Here is a 12168-nt window from a genome sequence, read left to right on the forward strand (position 1 = left end):
ATCCTTGCACAACCCCTCCGACAGAGGTGTGAGATGATGCCCCATTGTTGTTTTAATTAGCATTTCTCTAATCAATAGTGATTTGGGGCATTTTTCATATGATTATATATATATATATAGTGTTAATTTCTTCATTTGAAAACTGTTCATATCCTTTGATCATTATCATTTGGGGTATGACTTGTGATTTTATATATTTTAGGCAATTCTCTATATATTTTAGAAATGTGACCTTTATCAGAACTCCTAGTTGAGAAGATTGTTTTCCAGCTTTCTGCTTTCCTTCTAATTTTGGCAACATTGATTTTATTAGTGTGCAAAAATGTTTTAATTTCATGAAGTCAAAATCATTCATTTTGCAGTTTATAATCTACTCTAATTCTTGTTTGGTCATAAATTTATCCCTTTTTCATAGATCAGACAGATTAATCTATGGTATCACTCTGTTATGTCTAAATCCTGTACCCATTTTGACTTTTATTTTTGTATATAGTGTGAAATGTGAATCTATGCCTAGTTTTTGCCATACTAGTTTCCAGTTTTCCCAACAATTTTTGTTAAAAAGTAAGTTCTTATTCCAGAGTCTGATGTCTTCAGGTTTGTAAAATAGTAGATTGCTCTAGTTATTCACTGCAGTTTCTTTTGAACCTATCCTGATCCACTGATCCATTACTCTATTTCTTAATCAGTACCAGGCAGTTTTGATGACTGCTGCTTTATAATATGTTTTAGCTCTGGTAGAACAAGGTCACCTTCCTTTCATTTTTTTCATCAGTTTCTTTACTATTCCTGACCTTTTGTTGCTCCAGAAGAATTTTGTTACTATTTTTTTCTAGCTTGGAAAAATAGTTATTTGGTAGTTTGATTGGTATGGCATTGAATAAGTAATTTAATTTGGGTAGAATTGTCATTTCTATTATATTAGCTCCACCTAACAATGAGCATTTGACATTTCCCCACTTATTTAGATCTGACTTTATTTGTTCATACAGTTTCTGAGCTTGTCTTGTGGGAGGGTAGATTCCCAAGTATTTAACATTGTCTATAGTTATTTTAAATGAATTTCTCTTTCTATCTCTTGTTCTTGGGCTTTGTTGTTCATATATATATATATATATATATATATATATACATATATATATGTATATATATATATATATGAATACTAATTATTTATGTGAGTTTCTTTTATATCCTGCTACTTTGCTGTATTTATTCATTGTATCAAGGAGTTTTTTAGATGATGATCCTAAAGATTTCCGACAATCACAGGATTCAACAATTCTAATAACTTTAGGACTGTACCCACAGAACCCAAGAATGCCTGTCTTGTCACAAAATTTTTTCACACATGGGGCTGGCCCTAAAGAACTCTTAAAACCTAAGAATGTATTGGATCTTGTCTTTCTGTGGTTTTTCATGCTTAAAATCCTTCCACTGCCACAAAGCACAAGCCTTCCTTCTCCCCGTACTTCGATTTGCAAATCTGTTTTCCTTACTTTGAAATTAAATTTCTGTTTCATTTTTCAGTCTCCTGTCTCTAGCCTCCATTTTTTTCCTCTGGCCACCAAAATTAGGGATTGGTTCCAGTCCACTTGTCACAACATTGTTCTCCAGTCAGATTTCTGTTATGGATAAACCAAAAGTCAGTCATATAATTTGAAGCAGCTAGGTGGTACTCTGGATAAAGCGCTTGACCAAGAGCCATTTGGCTTCTGACTCTCAGTATATGACCCTCAGCAAATCAGTAGATTCCTGTTGCCTTACTTTCATCATCTGTAATATGGAAATAATAATAATAGTACCTATGTATCAAGGTACTGTGAAGGTCAAAAGCTCTTTGGAAATCTTAAAGTACTATATAAATGTTTAGCTGTCATCACTAAATATATTTTGCATAGATGATAATTATGATTATATACCAGACACTAGGCTAAGCAACAAAGAAATTAAAACACACACACACACACACACACACACACACACAAACAAAAAAGTAGTCCCTGCTCTCAATAATTATATGTTTTATCAGGAAGATAACAACAAATTTTAAATAAATTGAGAGTAATCCCTAAAGGAAGTAGATAAACCTATGAAGTACCGGGAAAAACTTCTGTCAAAAAATGTCTTCAGCTTTTACTAGAAAGAGATCAGGAACATAGGAGGTAGAGTTGAAGAAAGATAAAGATAACATTTGAAGTAGCCAATCCAAACTGCCAAAGTCCTAAAATGGATCGGTTTTGTGAGGAAAGGAAGTAAGAAAAGCAAGAGTATGGGAAGAGTGTAAGAAGATTGGAAATTAGGAAAGGGATAGGTTACAGAAGGCTTTTAGAAAAGACAATTTTTTTTATTTGAACCTGATGATGATCAGGTGTCATTAGAGTTTACTGAATGGGGAAAGGAGAAAATGATATAAGAGCTGTGCTTTAGGTAAATCAATTTAATAATGAAGATTTTAAGACTTATCTACTAAGTAATGTATGACTTTAATCTGACCCAGGCTATGTAAAAAAGAATCATAGATTATCTAACTCACTACTTGCTCTCTTTAGGTTCTGGGTGGATTTTTTTTCCATGACAAAATCTCATTTTTTTGATGTTAAATGACTACTTGAATGTAAAAAAATTTAAAAGAGATTTGTTGAATGATATTAGATGTAAAATTGTTTATGTAGTATATAATGTTCCCATTATGAATTAGTTAAACATTTTGTCAGTTTGAGTGACAAAATGGAGATTGCTAGCTCTGAGTGATAGTCATTCCAGGACGCTTGTGGAATATAATATAAGAACACAAGGGTTTTTTTTTTTTTGCAAATGAAGGACAAGAAAATATTATCCTAAATGATTAGTTGTAGTCACATTAAATAATCTATATCCTAGTAAGAATTAGGTTTTAGAGTTTTCTATATCTCTGGACGCAAAATAATCATTCATTGTCATAACCCATCTTCACACCACTTTTCTCTAGTCAATAAAAATGCTGAATGTTTATTCTTATGTTTGATAAGAAATTCTGCTAGAGACTGGATCTGAGCTGTTGTCTTCTAGATTCTATATTCTATTCTTTAACGACCATACTGTAACTGCAACTAGTGAAAGCGTGCTTTTAAAGAATCCCTTCTCCTGGAGTAAGCAATTTGGGACCATTGAAAATGATATATATACTCAAATGTAAACTACTTTATCTCTTAAATCTCATTCATTTATACACCTAATGTAACTGTTTCAAGAAATATAAGTTGTTAAACTAATTGATTGGACTATTCGCTCAATTTTTCATTAAAAATCTGAGCAGAATATATGCTTCTTTTATTTGATTTTTCTTGTACATCTAAGGCAGTCTCTTCTGAGAATCCATGCTATCAGAGAAAAACCTGACTTACCATTTAATATTTCACCAGGTTTAGTATTAGGACAAATAAGACACTCAGAAGTTATTAGACAGTAGATAGGATATTTCTTTAGCTCTAATATAGGAAGAATATTCAATAAGTTTACATGTGGCAGTCATCTTAGCAGGAAGTTCAACTTACAATAGTTTTCAAATTTTGTCATTGTCTTTATTATGCAGTAATAAAGAATTACTAGAAGTATTAAAAACAACACACCAATTGATTTAGCTAGGCAGCTATAGCTTGTCTTTTTTTAGAAAAAAATTTAAGGCAATGGGGTTAAGTGACTTGCGCAAGGTCACACAGCTAGTCAATTAAGTATCTGAGGTCAGATTTGAACTCAGATACTCCTGACTCCAGGACTGGTGCTCTATCCACTGTGCCACCTAGCCACCCCTATAGCTTGTCTTTTGATAATCCAATGAATTTTTACTGTAGTTAGAAAAGAAAATGATTAGAAACAAATATTTTTATATGATTTTCAAGTCATCTCCTTATGGAAACTGTCAAGGTCAATAGAGCAAAGTTTAATAAGTTGCATGATTATGGGATACCAGCCAGTCCTTCTGACTCTAGCCTTAGGAGAATGGGAATTTTTTAAGTAAATATTTTGTATGTTTTCAATTATATACACTATAGTAGTTCTACCTATAAATTTTAAGGTTTTGACTTACAGTTTTCTTCCACCCTTCCTTCTTTCCCCCCTCCCTACCAAATATTTGATCATCTTTACACTGTTTCCAAGCTATGCATTGATCAAAATTTAATGTATTTAAAGAAGAAAAAACATATCCTTGAGGAAGAAATAAAATATTAGAGACAGGAAATTTATGTAGTACATAAGACAACTTTTTTTAAAAAAAAATTGAAGGTAATCATCTTTGGTCTTTGTTTAAACTCCACAATTCTTTCTTTGGATTCAGATGGTATTCTCTGTCCCAAATACCATGAAATTATCTCTGATTATTTCACTGAAGGAATGAGCAAGTCCATTCAGGTTGATCATCACCCCCATATTGCTATTAGGGTGTAGAATGTTCTTCTGGTTCTGCTCATCTCACTCAGCATCAGTTCACCATAAGTCTTTCCAGGCTTCCCTGAATTCCCATCCATCCTGGTTTCTAGTAGAACAATAATGTTCCATAACACATATACCACAAGTTTAAGCCATTCCCCAATTGATTGCTGTTCGAGAATGGGATTTTTTTTAAATGAACTTTTAAAAAAAGGAAGACATGTCATGAACCTTGAGAAAGCCAGAAAATTGTGTCAAGGAATCTAAGTTTGAGACTTGCCTCATAACAGATTCAATCAAGTTGTTCCTTTCTTGTCTGTTGGAGATGGGGGGACTACCTCAGTATATCTCTTGAACCTGATAGATTTGGGTTCTATCTCGGTAATCAATGAAGAAATTCTTTAGTCGGTTTAACAAGATTATAATATAGATCTCAATAGCTTTCTAGAAGATACTTCTAACTTATTTAATCATACAATCTTTACTTGATGGTGTGCACTCAAGGGAAGCTTGCTATCTCTGAAGAGTTTAATGCTTTAGAAAATTTTTCTGACTCTTGAGTCCAAATTTGTTCCACTTCAGCTTCTACACATTCATCCTAGTTCCATCCTTAGAAGCTAAGTAGAACAAATGGTGACTTATAAAATCCTTGAAGATAGATAACATGTCACCTCTAGATTATCTCTTCTCTAAGTAAAGAACTCCCAGCTCTCATATGGTATGATCCTGAGCCCTTCAAAAATCTCTGGAAATTTTGTTGTTGAGGGACTCTTGTTTTTCTACTCACCTTCCTTCACCTTTCAGAATTAAACACTCCTATCCTGAATCTTCAAGATTCCACACTTTCTCTGATATATGAAGAAATAGTCTTAGGAACTCTGGAGTTTACTGGGCTTCAACCAGGGCACAAAATACACACCTTCATTTCCAACTGCTTCCTTCTGTCAGCCCTGATGGCTTTATGGGATCATTTTTCTGAGTATAACTATACCAAAATTAACTGTACCAAAATTCAAACCACCTCCCCTTCTATATTTATCTATTATTTATTCCCTAAAATAATGAATTTTGTTCCAAACTGAACTGTCTGATTCCTCAAAAATGTACAATTTCCTTCTTCTGCTTGCTTAATTTTATCTATAGATAGATCTATAATAGTTATTCCCATGTATGCTCCAACATCTGCTTACCAAAATTCTACCTATCTTAGATTTGAGATAGTGAGTTCTTCAGAACATTTTGTGAATGCCATGTCATTAATTTAAGCAAATTCTAAACATTCATCATTGGATCTAAATTCTTGCAGAATCTATGAAAATCCTCATTTTCATTTATCAGAGTAGGAACACACATGTTTTTGTTAATGCTGATAATTTTTTAGTGCTCTTTATATAGACTAGATCTAGGCTCTTTCATTTGTTCTAGACACTTTAGGATACCCTAAGGAAAGCAAGTGATTACAATTTTGTTACCTTACAGAGATTAGAATTTTCAGAATAAAACAATTATGTTTGATTCTGAACATCATCCCAGAAAGGATAAAAGATTACCTTTTTTTGCACTGATAATCATAACTCTCTATAAACTAGCTATATCAGTAATTTTCTGGCCCAGTCATCTCCTTGTCCCACTTTATACAAGTGTACTTAAGTAACTTTATTGTTCAATATTCTGTTGCCTTAACATATCATGTGAATTCTTGCCTCTGCTTCCCCATTGGAAATGTTCCTTTCCTTCTCCTGTTTTATCCTTTTATTCAAATATCCTGCAATACCTATTTCGAATGCCTTCTTATTCCATTAGCTATTTTAGCTCACAGTAATATAATTTTTCCTAGAATGTACGCCACTTGTTATATATACCTCTCATTTGCCAATGATGTATCACCACCTCACCTCATCTCTGGTTATTTTGAATTGTTATTGACCTCTTGTGTGTATATGTGTGTGTGTGTGTGTGTGTGTGTGTGTGTGAACAAAAATGATACTTATTATTAGCTTTAACAAACATTTATATGTATAAGAAATAGTGTCAGTGGCATTCATTTTGAATGTGAAATTATATGTATAAAACAAAACCTGCATTGAGATAGATAGGTAGATAAATAGGAGCCAAAAGCTGATTATTTTGCAATGGATTGATTAAACTTATTTGTCAAAAGTAATAACTAAGATTCAGTAGGACATAAGAAAAAGTTCTTAATTATAGCTAAATAAAATTTCTAATGTTAGTAACAACCATTAAAACATGCAGTTTATTACTTCTAAAAAGAAACTCACAAGTGAACATTTATACTTATTTACTTAAAATATAGTTTAAGATTTAGTTTGGATGATTTTTCCTATATAGAATGCGTAGTACAATTGAATTTGTTTTTCTAAATTTTATTATATTTACTATTGATTAAAAGAAGGAATAAGAGAAGAAGAGATTCCATTAAAATTTTAACTCTTGAAATTTCTATCCAACCAAAACAATAATCAGAAAATCCTATTAATGTATTGTTTTCTTTTCAAAACTGAAAATTATCTCAGGTATGGTCAATGTAATTAAATATACTTTCATCAAGACATCTTTTTTGGCTCAATTATTTTTCTTCAGTTTGACCTATGATTTTCCCGGGGATGGGGAAATTAAATTCCATCCCCAGAAATTAAATTCCCTCTAATAATAAAGATTGACTCCATTTCTGTAACTTACTGTTTGAGAAACTTGTCTGTTTCCTAGTATAGGAAGAAAACTGTGCTTGTTTGTGTATATGTGTGTGTATGTGTGCTCTCAGGAAGTCTAGCCAAGTGAAATTTGCAAAATTATTATTTTCTAAGGAAAGGATAAATAGTACTTAAGTAATACATCTAGGGATAATGAAATCAATTTTCATGAATTAATGCTATATTGACAAATTGATAGACATTAAATTTTAATATGGCGTTATACAGAGAACCAGTACCAGGTTTGTTGCTAGATGAGGAATACGATTTTGAACCATTGCAAATCTTGAAGATTATCTACCAAACTACAAATAAGGTGCAAACTGATTCAACGAAATGCTAGATTCTTAGAATAAGCTATGTAAAATACATAAACTTTAAATAAATGTAAATAAAATTTTAACTATAAAGTTATATTAAAATAAGTAAAGATAAAGTAAAATCAAACTGTGGCTATTTATGTAACAGATTCCATAAATTAATTTTTATTCATATTTTTCTAATATATTATTTGTTGAATCAGATTTTTTTAAAATCTGTTTTTAAAGGAATAAAATCATAAAGAAAAAAGAAGAGTTTCAATTTTTCTTATACTTGAATAGTAATAAGACTTATAGTCAGATTAATGTGATTTAGGACAAAAATTTATTCTAAAGGATTAGAATGGAAAATGCATGTAATATCATTTGCTTGATTTCATTAAAAGTTCCTTTGTCAGACATCACTAGGCTTGAAATAGCTGACACTGAGCTAGTACTTTGGATTTTGCAAATTGCTTTTAATATATAATCTCCTTTAAGCTTCACAACAACTCTGTGAGATAGATAATGCATTTCTTATTCCCATTTTATAAATAAGGAAACTTAGAGGACCCAGAATTGAAATGAATAGACCATAGCCTTGCAGTTAATTGGGGGCAGGTTGTGATTTAAGCGCAAGTTTTTCCTGACTTCAAATCTGAAACTCTTTCTGTAACACTGATTGATATTATCTTAATATAACATGTTTGAATACCATGTAAATATATGTACATGTGTTTTATGTAGACACATGCATAATATTTACATGATATCATATTCATAACATATATTATATATAGATAAGATAGTTGGTTCTTGCCTTCATTACTAAAGAAGACTAAAATGACATCATTATGATTGAGACAAATTACTTACAGTATGTCTGAGTGTGACTGATCGGATCAATATGGAATCTGACTGCTCTGTCACAGGTAGGGCACAAATAGTCTATGGGAACACCTGGGTGCTTACTCTAAATTTACATATATCACATTTCCTTTGAGCTGATTCCATTCTGCCTTTTTCATAGAGTGCAACACCCTCTCTGATGAGGGCACCCTGCTGGGTGGTCCTGTGCTAGCATCGCCCATGATGCACAATCAATTCTAAAGTTCTTAAGAGCATCCTTCGGGGTGTCCCAGTATAGCTTCTTCTGACTCCCTTGTGAGTGCCTACCCTGTGTGAGTTCTCCATAGAATAATCTTTTTGGCAAGGATATGTCTGGCATTCTTACACCATTTCCAGTCCATTGTAATTGTACTCGTGCTCACTTCGGCAGCACATATACTAAAATTGGAATGATACAGAGAAGCTTAGCATGACCCCTGCGCAAGGATGACATTGTAATTGTACTCTCTGTAGTAATGTTGGAATGCAGGTTAACATGAGAAAGGACCCTTAGTGTCTGGATTCTTTTCCTGCCAGGTGATCCTCCTTCAGAAAGACAATTTAAATAGAAGCATTTCACTTTCCTGGCATGGTGCTGGTAGATTGTCCAAGTTTCATAGACATAGCAACGTGCTCAGCAAAATGGCTCTGAGAGATTTCAGTTTGGTGGACAGTGTAATGTTGCTTCTCTCCCATACTTTCTTTGGGAACCTCCCAAATACAAGACTCTAGCTCTGGTAATGCATGTGCTAACCTCATGTGTACCTCCCTGGGAAGGACACTGTAAAATAAGTGAACTTATCCAATGTACTCAAAATTTCTCCATTTTGCTATAATTGATGGTTCCATATATGGATGATGTGGTGCTGACTGGTGGAACACCTGTGTTTTCTTGGTGTTGTTAGGCCCAAATTAGCACAAGTAGTAGAGAATTAATCCGTACTTTGTGCATCTTAGCTCCAGAGGCTGTATTGAGGGCACAGTCCTCTGCAAAGAGAAGATCTTGCACCAACATTCCCTCTACTTTGGTCTTGGTTTATAAGCCTTTACAAGTTGAAAAATTTACTATCAGTGTGGTAACTGACCTTGATGACATCTTCACTCTCAGTGAAGTTGTTTGATAACATCATGCTACAAAATGTATGGGAGCAGGGACACAGCTTTGTTTCCCTACAGTGGTGACCAGGAAATCTTAAGACTATTGGCTACTATCCTGAAACTGTGCAAGCATGACATCATGGAAGTGATGGGACAATACTGATAAACTTTTCTGGAAAACCAAATTTTGAAATAATTTTACATAAAACCTCATGATTAATGTTATCAAAGTCTTGGTCAGATTAACAAATATTGTATACAGTCCTCTGTTCTTTTCCTGGCATTTTCCTTTTTCCTGGAGTTGTTCAATAGCAAACATCATATCAACTATTACTTGTCCATTTCTGAAGTCACCTGGCTCTTGGGGTGGTGACCATTTTCAAAGTGAAGGATTTGCCTATTGATAAGACTCTGGGCAAGAATGTTACCAGCAATGACTAAAAAAACACCCTTGTGATTATCATAGGGCAACCTTTTCCTTCTACCTTTATAGAGATGAACTATGGAGGCAACATTGAATTCTTAGGGAATAACCTCTTTATGCCATGTAATCGCAGAAATTTAAGCTAGCTTTTGGATGAACAATGGACCTGTCTCCCACCTTGTAAGATCTCAGCTAGGATAGAATCAGCATCGGGTGCTTCACTATTTGAAAGGAACCTAGTGGAGTTCAAAACCTCTTCTTCAGTTGATACTTTAGCTGGGGACTGATCGATTTCAATTTGAGATAAAAGATCAATGACTTCTGCATTGATTGAGGATGATCTATTTAGAACACTATCCTAAATTTTGTTTAGCAGGTCTGCCAGCATCAAAAATTTCTAGTGACAATATATTATTCTGCATTAGAATTGTAAATTTTATTACTAATTGTTGAGTTTTTAGAAGAGGCAGTAGACCAATTTGGCTATAACTTAGAATTTGAAATATATTCCATTAAGACAGAATCTGATTATGACTAATTAAATGCCAGGATGAGTAATTTTGTTTTTATATCCAAGGCAATGGAGAGGCTTGCCTGTTTTTTTTTAATTCAGTGTAGCGACATTGTCAGACTTATTTCTTAGAAAGATTATTTTGACATCTTGTTCCTTAGAAAGATTATTTTGGCACCTATCTGAAAAAAAATCAATGGAATAAAAGGTGAGAGCAGCTCTTGATTATTGTAGCTCTCCAATTTAGGACAAAGGCTGTGTGAAGAAGGAATGGAATATGAGATATACCATGGAAGCATGCTGAGCAACGGTTGGCAACTGAAAAGAACTGTAAAGTAGAGGGAAGAGTCAGAGAGGATTTCAAATTTTCAAACTGGGATAACTGGGAAGATGGTAGTCTCAATTGAGATAGATAAATCCAGATAGGAGAGATAAACCTGGGAATATAATGAATTCTAATTTTGATATTTCAAGTTTGAGATGTCTATGGGACAAAAAGGATAAGGTATTCTCTAGAGACTGAATATGTGTGATTGCAGTTTAGGATATTCATTGGGGTTACATATAGATTTCAGGATTCTCTGCTGATGATTCAATGATCAGTGAACTAATCAAAGAGTGAGATTTATGACTTTCAGTAGTAAATATTTTAAGGTATTTTTCTTGCTTATAATGTCAAAAAACTTCCTTACATTCCTAAATAGTTTTGTACAATTTTCTAATTTCTAAGTGTTTGCTATTATTATTAAAAAATAAACAGAAATAATCTATGATTTCTTTGGAGGGAATTGTAATTCTAATAGTACAAAAGAGTACTAAAATACTATTAAATTCTAAGTATTAAAAATAAAAAATTGTAAGTATTTAGCAAATTACTATTAAATGTATTAGTACTATTAAATTATATAGGACAACCAAGGGACTATTTAATGCTTACATTCTCATATTTCATTTATATATGTATACATATTCAATCTTTATTACTTTCTTGATTTGAGGGAAATGCAAGAATTTTTCCATTTTGAGAATGGTAAAGGAATACTGACTTTAAAGGAATACTGACTTTACTAATCCAAACTATGCACATCAAGATGGAGAAGGAATGAATTCATCCAGTTCTGCCTTCATTAATTTTTCTTGTAATAAAATTGGAAGGTACCATCTCATATTCAGGTATGCCAGCAAATTACCATATCTGAGTTAAATGAAATTAAAGGGATTAAAATATAAGTATTAAATCTAAAGTAGTAAATATTAAAATCTAAAAGTCTGTCTTGTTGGGGTGGGATGTAGCTTTTTAAAAAACAAAATGTATTATTTTCTCAAGTCATTAAGAATTTGCAAAATTAATTCAGAATGCACTTTTAGGTGATTTAATTGTAATTTCATACTTTCATTTTTTATTGCTGTTGTTATTCCAGAGATGCCTGAATTGAATAACTCAGTATTTCAGGATTCTGTCATATTATTTCATCCTTCACAGAACATTATTCACAGAACAAATTACCAAGAGTTATAGTCCCTCCCCAAGTTTTATCATTTTTTTCCTGAGCTACGTCTCCAAAATTGTTTACAATGTATTGGTATCAGAAATACATGTTGTGGCTTTTTTTTTACACTTGTTTGGATTGTTATCATAGATATTTTCAAGTTTTTTTCTTAAAAATTTAAGCTAGATGAAAATTTATACTAATAATCATGAGTGGTAAAAAAAACTAGAATAAAATACAGTAATATAAAAAAGAAACTGCTCACATTTTGATTTGACTTTTTTTATTTATAAAGCAATTATCTTAATTGAAGCCCCTGAGAGATAGTGCAAATATT

The 12168-nt window shown here is 32.5% G+C and overlaps 1 protein-coding gene and 1 non-coding gene across 3 annotated transcripts in view; both read left to right on the plus strand.

The window, feature by feature from the left end:
- Positions 1–12168, plus strand: part of GRID2 (glutamate ionotropic receptor delta type subunit 2) — a 1800826-nt gene that overhangs the window by 534787 nt on the left and 1253871 nt on the right. The window lies entirely within an intron of this gene.
- Positions 8684–8790, plus strand: LOC141519714 (U6 spliceosomal RNA). Its single transcript, XR_012477373.1, has one exon. It is a non-coding gene; the product is annotated as a U6 spliceosomal RNA (small nuclear RNA).

The sequence above is a fragment of the Macrotis lagotis genome, chromosome 3 (genome assembly GCF_037893015.1).
Source record: "Macrotis lagotis isolate mMagLag1 chromosome 3, bilby.v1.9.chrom.fasta, whole genome shotgun sequence".
NCBI classification, from domain to species: Eukaryota; Metazoa; Chordata; class Mammalia; order Peramelemorphia; family Peramelidae; genus Macrotis; species Macrotis lagotis.